Genomic DNA, 8,542 nt, shown 5'->3' with positions numbered 1-8,542 from the left:
ATCGTTTATGTCCCGACCTTGACAAAACTCCCACAAACACACTAAAGCTACCGTTACAGATTTTTTTTAATCCTTGCCTTCCCTGCATAGGCTGACAATAAAGGAAAGGTTGAGTGAAAATAAGGGAGGTGGGGGGGGGGGGTGCATATTTTCAACCTTTTCAGCATTGACCAATAGTAGGCCAAATGGCATCAGGCAGGTGGGGAGTGAACTATGAACTGGTGAGAAGTTGAACTCATGTTCTATAAATGTGACAAACGGAATGATGGGTTAAGATTATTATTTTTTTTTTTAGAAGCTCATGACGTTTTAAGCCACCCGTTGAAACTGCCAACAAATTGCAAAATCGGGCATCAAACTTATGAATGACCCAAGATAGGGTTTGATAAGATAAGATAATCTATAATTTATTGATCCCCTTGGAAAAATTCAGGATGAGTGATCTATGGAATAGGCTCGGAGAGGAATCTGTAACCTTCCATTTACCTCCACTGCCATTAGTTGGCAAAAGAAAATACAAATAAAAAAGGTGACCTTGAAATGTCAAGACACCATTTTGCTTCCTCCCATGTCACAATTCTATATAATATCCAGTTCCCAAAAAGACAAGTCTGCCCAGAATAGATATTTTAAACCGAAAACATAGCAAAACAAAGAACAGATTCTCATGCGACAGACATCCCAAAGCAATTCCATAAACTGATACTAAACATAACTCCTCCCCTCCCTCTGAAAAGAGAAAGATAAAATGTGAATCAGCCCATCTGTTGCTTTATCCTCCATATTACAAGTTAAACTTACTTTGCCAATACATTGCTTCATCTTGACCTCAAGGTGACCTTGACAGATTTACGACCCCACTACCTACACATTATATAGCTACCGTACATACAATGTTATCAGCAAAATCACGATTCTATGAACATACAAAGATTACGCCCCCCCTGAAACCACCAACACAAAGACTTCAAAATCCAACTTATGGCTCAATTGCTTCCGACGTACAAACAAAACATGGCCGCCTCCATACTTCCTAGGCCGTGTGTGTGAAGACGAAACTGCTGCCGTTTACAAGTCGCCCCGTTAAGGAGAACCGGTGTCGGGTGCCGCAGCAACATGATCCACGTCAGGGAACATGTTGCGGTATCTTGGACATACAGTCACACACATACTCCCGTATCGACGCATGACTATTTAGGAGCCGACCTCTATAAATACACAGGGGTTCTGGTATACGTTACATGGAGTCAGCCAGCCGTGTGCCATCTCGACGTTTCAGCAGGTCAGGAGTCACATGGAGGGACCAGACGGATCATATACATGCGTCCCTATAGCGGAGAAATACTCCTGACAAGTGTCACAACTGTGAGAATGGCATCAAATGGACTGCATTTATATATTGCCTTTATCCAAAGCGCTTTACAACGTATGTCTCATGTTCACCCATTCACACACACAGACGATGTAGGCAACGATGCGAGGTGCCAACGTGCTCATCGGGAGCAGTTAGGGGTTTAAGTGTCTTGCTCGAGGACACTTAAGACACGGTGCCGGGAGGAGTCGGAATTGAACCGGGAACCTTCAGATTACCAGACGACCGCTCTACCTCCTGAGCCACTGTCGCCCCCCCTTCAAGGTGGCAAGGTTGGCAGGGAGCACGGTCAAGATATTCATGATGTTTTACCTAGTTTTGATGGTATAAAAAAAAGACGGAATTTCGTTTTCCAGTACAAATTACAATGTAATGTTTTTTATGTTGTTATCTTTGAGATACAATTGTCATGGTGCCATTTCATTCAAAATAGTCCCATTTTGTTTTAATCTTTTAATACTGCTGCAAGAAAACTTTTGATAACTTAGAAAATACACATAAATAAACTTAAAAAAATACACATAAAAATACATATTAGGCTATGTATACCTTGTGGGTGACATAAGTATAGGCATGGATCCATGACGGTATACCTTCATATTTCAGTATAGCTCCCAGCTGGGAGGGTTTGTTTAAGGCTCGCTCACAGCAGAGCACAATGGGTTGTGTGGCCACATCTCTAGGCACCTTCCATGGCAACCATGCCAAGCTAAGGACCCTGTGTAGTGAAGCCGTCCGCCGGCCAAGAAGCATTACTGCCCGACAGTTGGCTAATGAGGTACAGAGCCAGTTGGCTGGGGCTGGGCAGCGCAATTCCTTTTTAACAAACTTCACATGTGGCAAAGCATACCAGGTTTTCATGTAGTCATTTTGCTGCCACTTTCATCTAAAGCGACTTACAAGACGTTCTGTACAACAAGTCAGCAGGAAGGGTACAACTCTAAGGCAGCTAATGGTAAGTAAGATTGTTCATCAAACAGTTGTAAGGAGATACTAAACACTAGGCCACGGTAGGCTCTTGAGGGAACCCATCAACACCAGCAGGCCAGGTCAGCGGTTTGCCAAGCAGCTGGCCTTTGGAGGTGAGTAGCCCTACAAGTCAACACTTTGAGCCAAAGGTTACGGGAGGACTTGTTTGCTATGCCACCCAGTGCCGCTGTAGCCTTTAACATGGTAGCCCTGACCTGCCCAGTTGTTCAGGCTCCTTTTTCCCTCCACAACATTCCAACATCATGGGTTAAATTTCCGCTGACACCGGCTGCATGTACTGGTTCGTGTAATCGTCAGTGTGTCCGTCCCGTCAGTCCTTCACATATAGAAAACCGCTCATCCAATCAATGGGAGTGGTTCTCCAGAGCGCTGCAAACAGCCATACCGCGGTTCTCAAGAACACTGCAAACAGCGGTTCTCCAGAGCGCTGCAAGCAGCACTTCCAGGGGGCCCAAGCAGTTGGCACGGGTACTGGACAGGCATGCATTTCAAACGTCCCACATGCTCCGATCGGGCACTGCACTAGTCACCCTGAAAGCATAATAAATCGCATGGGCCATAGCATAACGTTTCAACATACACCTGAGGTCATATTGCAACAAGTGCCCTTGACTACACTTCAAAGTGTGCTATACTGTACCGCAAAACTGACCAAAGTTCCAAGTGTCACAATTTAACAATCAGTGATAAAAAAAAAAGAGACCCGAGACTCAACACCTCAGGAGTTGTGAAAACGGTAAAACTCCAGCACAGGTCCACAGGGCAGCGTGTTCAACCAGAGAGCCATTGACCTCAAGACTAAAGAGTAACCAAATTATCTCTGTACTCTGTAGTAACTGATGAATGATGCCAATCATCAAGATTTATAGAATGCAAAAAGGAACACCCAAGGACCAACCCGTTTTGAAACATAAATCTAAAATTATTTCCGAGTGAAGACCGATTAACACACCATCAAATGAGGCCAGAGAAGATCCAATGAAACTGCCCCATCTGTCCATTCATGATGAGGCTCTACGCTCATGCAGTCATTCCTACACGTCGCAAAGTAAGCTCAGTCTCAATTACTTTTACAAGAGGTTAACTGCCCAAGCCTTGCCAAGCCTTGCCCAACTCGATACCAACCATAGTAACCCCCCCTGCCTTATCTCCTGCCTTCACACACACACACCCACAGCTCAGCCGAGGAAGAGTCATCAGGTCCCAAGAGACTGGGGCTCCTTTCAGCCAAACTGAAACTTGGTTTAGTTAAAAGAATAAGCAACACTGCTCTATAATGCACAAGATGCCATACGACCCGTGAAACTTCTAAAAACGAAACCCTAGGATATAAAAAACACTTGCCCTGTAGTTGCATTTCATGGACCTCCTTCCTTGGCATGAATCCAAATACAAATTTAAATAAACACTTGTTAAAATGGACTCCATCAGAAGAAAGCATTGTGAATGGTTGTTTGACATAGGCTTGAGAGAGGTAGACTGGTGAGGTTACATCAGCCATTATGCGCATTGACATTGCACTGTCATTGAACCACACGCGCAGAGTCATCCATGTTGTCCTGTGTCCGTTCGCTCATGCAGGGGTGGGGGGGGGCTGCGCTACTCCGCTAATCCTGAAGGGGAGCGGGTGCAGGAGGGGAGAAGGTGTGCCATCATCACACACATGACGGGACTTTGAATGAATGGCTCTTTTCACTTTTATGACTTTTGACACGGCAAGAGGAAAGCAGAGAGAAACTATGAAGCGTAATGAGCGACCGCAGGGAGAATTGGGAGGGGGGGGTATTATGACGTAGGCAAATTCCCAGACTCCAACCAGGCGTAGGGATGAGCATCGCCCGCCAGCCACCTCCCATTAACCCCAACATTACAACCCCCCCCCCCCCCCCCCCCCCCCAGTGTCCTTAATGGGGTAAACCAGGTTCTCATAACCTAAAGGCCCCCATCCCACTGCGTTGTCAAGATTAGTTACATTTAAACACGCAGAGAGACCTCACGTTCCAACTCTTCTCCTCCACGGTGGCGCCCAGAGCTGGCCTCCACGCATCTGTGGCGACTCCATTTTAGCATGCCATCTTTTATGATGCCGTACCAATTCACCACCACCACCCCCCCTTATCAGACCCATGCAAAAACACTTTAATCTGCTCAAATTACAGAACTACTGGCGCCGATTAGAAAGCGCCTCCCGTTTTCATACGCTCGTGTTTGCACAATCAAAACACGCATGTTTGGATTCTACTTTCTTTGCCCCTCGGGTCGACTACAAAAATCGAGTCGTGCCAACTCGCAAAAAAAACACAGCCGCTGTGTCGCTTGCAACACAACTCAGCCCTCAGGAGCTGGAGAACAGGGAAGAGGACATGAAGAGAAGAAACATACAAAACTAAGAACACATTAGAGGTTGTCGTTATGAGAGAATCTCAACTGGTGCACGGTTAGTGAGTAAAGTGGAGTTGGAGAGTATATATACACACACACAAGTATGCAAAGAACACCCAGCCCTATTTCTTGGGCATCTAGACTATAGCCACCGATCATGGAGATTATTAACAATAACATAGGAATGCAAGGATTTGGTTTGGGGGGGGGGGGGGGGGGGGGGGGGGGCGTTACACCACTAGACCCATTTCCTTAATGACCACTGCACTACTGGTCAACACCCACCTCACACACACACACCCACCTCACCACACACACCTTCACCTACCATTTGTCCAGGTCAGCCTTGATGCTGGCGCAGGCGGCAGGGACGGTGGCCTCAGCGGGGGCGGCTGTCTCGGAGTCCGACATGTCTGCGAGTGTTGCTCTGTGTTGTGCGTGTGAGAGAGTGCGTGTCCTGTCCTCCGTACGCCTATGGATCCACCGAGGGAGAGAGAGAAAGAAAGAGCAAGAAAGAGACAGAGAGAGAGAGAGAGTGTGTCAGTTAGTGGGAGGGAACACATGAGGGGGGCGGGAGGAGAGAGGGCAGAGCACATGTGTAGATAAAAAGGGGGCGGGTTTAGTTGGGGGGGGGGGGGGGGGAGGAGTTAGGGGAGGAGCGGTGACCCGGAGCAAGTTCAGAGACGATCAATGGCCTGGAAAGAGATTTCCATACCACTGAAGAAGGACATTAGTCCGAAACATGTCTGCTTTGATTCAGGCTGCCAATTAAAAAAACATTGAACCTGTGAGTGCTGGTCCGGCTACCCTGCTTTGTTATACTGGAAAGAGATTTGGAATGGCAGGAGCTGGGTGGGTCGGACCTGCAGGTTTGAGGAGGAGGGGGTGTGGTGTCGGAGGAGGACAGAGAACTAACTTGACACCTCCACTGCCATCAAATGCCAAGAGGATTTCCTTTCCTCAACCAAAACTCCCAGTCACAACAGCTGGACCTAACTCACTATACCGACAATGCAAAAGATCCAGCGTGTAAGCCCACTTCCAACAATGTGCTCCAACAATGTACACGACAGATAACAGTGGCTTCTTTTTGAAGCGCACGTTTCATCACCCTTGCATTAGAGAGGCAGTGTGTGTGGGGGGGGGGTTAGCCCATTGAAGCGGACGGGGAAACCCCTAAAATGATAATGGAATTGTGCCATCTGGTGGATTGTTTTGGCCACAAATCTGCTTACAGCCACTATTGGGAGACTTCAGAGCTAAAGGGCCACCCTTGGCTGCTGCAGAAGCTCTTGGAATCTCGAATGAAGGTGCGGGCACAAGGTCAGCGGAAATATTTAGGGTCAAACAGAAAAGCTATTGGTTGAAGCTGAAATGTTTTATTGTTAGGGGTGAAACAATACATCGATCCTAAGGTCGAATCACATCGAATCGTGGTCAAAATAATATTGAATCGTTATCGAATCGAAGTGGGGTCATTTACACCCCTATTATTGACCTATAGTCCATTCATGCTGAGTGAATCAGTTCGGGGAATTAACTAATAGAAAAGTTATCGAATCGTGGTCAAATGAAGAGATTTCATGATGCATTGAATCATTGCCTGAAGAATCTTAATCGAATCAAAGTTGGGTCATATCGTTACACCCGTATTTATTGTCAAAAGAAAAAAAACGAAACTAATTGAAAGTGCTTTGTAAACATACTCTAATAAAAAAAATCAACACAGAAAAAGTTTAAGTCAGTCAATCTGGTCCAATTTGTCAACACAGCAAGTGTGAGAGGAGGTATTGGTACATGTGTTTGAGACTGCGATGGCAATGGAGTTAATTAACTTTATAGTCAATTACCTTCATAACGTGATGAGTTTGTACAATACCTTCCAAACTTCTTAAATATTGCCCCTGACAAATACCTCCCATCTAATGTTAAAAAAAAGTATACCTTTTATTTTTATACTGAAATAGAAACTTCAAATGTTTAAAAAATAAAAATAAAAAAAACTGAACTGAAACTAGCAAACCGACTAAATAACTGACACTAAAATGGCGGAACAAAAAAGAAAACCATGGGCCCAATTGACTCCAGTGTGTCAAGGTCACAGGAAGAATTTAAATGTCTTCAAATGCTACAGTATGGAGAGAAGCCAGATACATGCCTACTAGCCTACACGAAATTGATGGGATAATCAATTAATCTTAGTCTTAAATGACCAAATCAACCATAATTTTCCTACAACCTTTGACATAGATGTCCAATCACATAAGAGTAACACCGGCGCCATACCTTTACGCAAGGCACACTGGGAGTTTGAGTAAGCAACGCTACGCCCCACGGGAAGCAATTACAATTGTTTACAATATTTGGGGGGGGAATTGGAAACCAGACAAAAATATAAACAATATAACACGTGACATTGCAAACCATGGCAATAATGTATTACAGAAACCGAAAGCTATAAGAATATCCGCTTGCATACAGTAGCATAACATATTGGGCAAGGTTTGCATTCCGAGAATTGAGCGCAACTCGGCTATGACCGCACACACGACCCTCTAAACATTGAACTCTTTCGCTATTATTAATAAACTCTAAAGATTGGAGTCTAAACTGTGCAAAAACTAAGATGCGGCCAGCTGAAAACAAACATTTCCACAACGTGCTGCTGGCACATCTCACCTGTTGCTCGTGTAGTCAGCGAGCAGTGCGGCTTATCTTTTATATAAGCGACGAGTCGACCCTGGCATCCCCTGCTCACCTGTAACCAAGCGCACAGTGTTCACGAGCTATGAACCCTGGGAAGTGTAGTCCTCACCTCAGTCACCGGCTGTAACCAAGCGCGAGCTATGAACCCTGGGAAGTGTAGTCTTCAAGGCCTATAGCCAGGCGCACGTCGATAGTCCAATCACTCATTATTACATTTAGTCATTTCGCTTATTTTAGCTCATTACTGAAGAGACAAAATAAAAAATGTATGTCCAAACGCGCTCAACGTCGTGCGTCTCTCCCAAAAGCCGATGGTAAATACGGGGGCCATTCTTAACTTTTTTTTTAATGTTAATTATCGGACCCGAATGTTTATTAATTAAGGTCAAATTCGACGGGCCCTCGGCTCACTCACAGTCCCCTAGAGATGCGAGTTCCTAAAATAGTGGTTGCTGCACCTTCATATTAATAAGCGAGAAGGTGGAAAAAACACCAAATTACATCAGCATCAAATGTCAACCAATTAACTCCCTGCGCGGAGAGAGAGACGGGACACTTCATCCTGCAGACATAATCCTCTAATCATGCATAAAACCACCACGTCCTCCACACCCGAGAGATAGATCACATAAGAGAATTGCCATTTCAATAGCAAAAAAAACAAACCCTGTTCCGTTTCGTAACTTTCGTTACAGCCGTTAAAAACCTTTAAACTTTAAAGACCTGTTAACCAAAGGCCCGGCGGTTATCGGACTACCCTCCCAATACTTATTATTATAATGATAATATTTCATATCATTATAATGCAGCTGGAAGGAAGCGCCCACCACGCCTTGCATTGGCCTCATCCACTTGGCGCGCGGCATCAGTCACACACATGAAAGAACACGATGTACTTTGGGGGAGCGCAGGTATCCGACGGCAGAACCCCCACTCTGTATCATGATAACACAACACACAACACAATGTAATAATTCATCCTACCTATCCACAGACGGGACGTCCTTGTCCTGAGTTAGAGAGTGGAAGGGTGGGTGTGTGTGAGTCGAGGAGTTGACTTGGAAAATGCCAAGGGGCTTGGTTTCATGCAAG

The 8,542-nt window shown here is 45.4% G+C and overlaps 1 long non-coding RNA gene across 2 annotated transcripts in view; it reads right to left on the bottom strand.

Annotated features, from left to right (window-relative positions):
• The window catches only part of LOC311240939, a 25,885-nt gene extending 17,343 nt beyond the window's left edge, over nucleotides 1–8,542 (bottom strand). Inside the window, exons 1-2 of one of the 2 annotated variants that reach the window (XR_014620505.1) lie at nucleotides 8,435–8,542; nucleotides 5,073–5,216 (exon numbers count right to left, since the gene is read on the bottom strand). This is a non-coding gene — a long non-coding RNA (uncharacterized lncRNA). Of the gene's footprint in view, nucleotides 1–5,072; nucleotides 5,217–7,423; nucleotides 7,551–8,434 lie in introns of those variants that run through there. The other variant, XR_014620506.1, reaches the window with a different exon arrangement.

Source organism: Notolepis coatsorum (assembly GCF_963971535.1).
Source record: "Notolepis coatsorum genome assembly, chromosome: 14".
Classification (NCBI taxonomy): domain Eukaryota; kingdom Metazoa; phylum Chordata; class Actinopteri; order Aulopiformes; family Paralepididae; genus Notolepis; species Notolepis coatsorum.
Note: the sequence above shows the minus strand (reverse complement) of the source record. Positions and strands in the feature narration are given on the sequence as shown.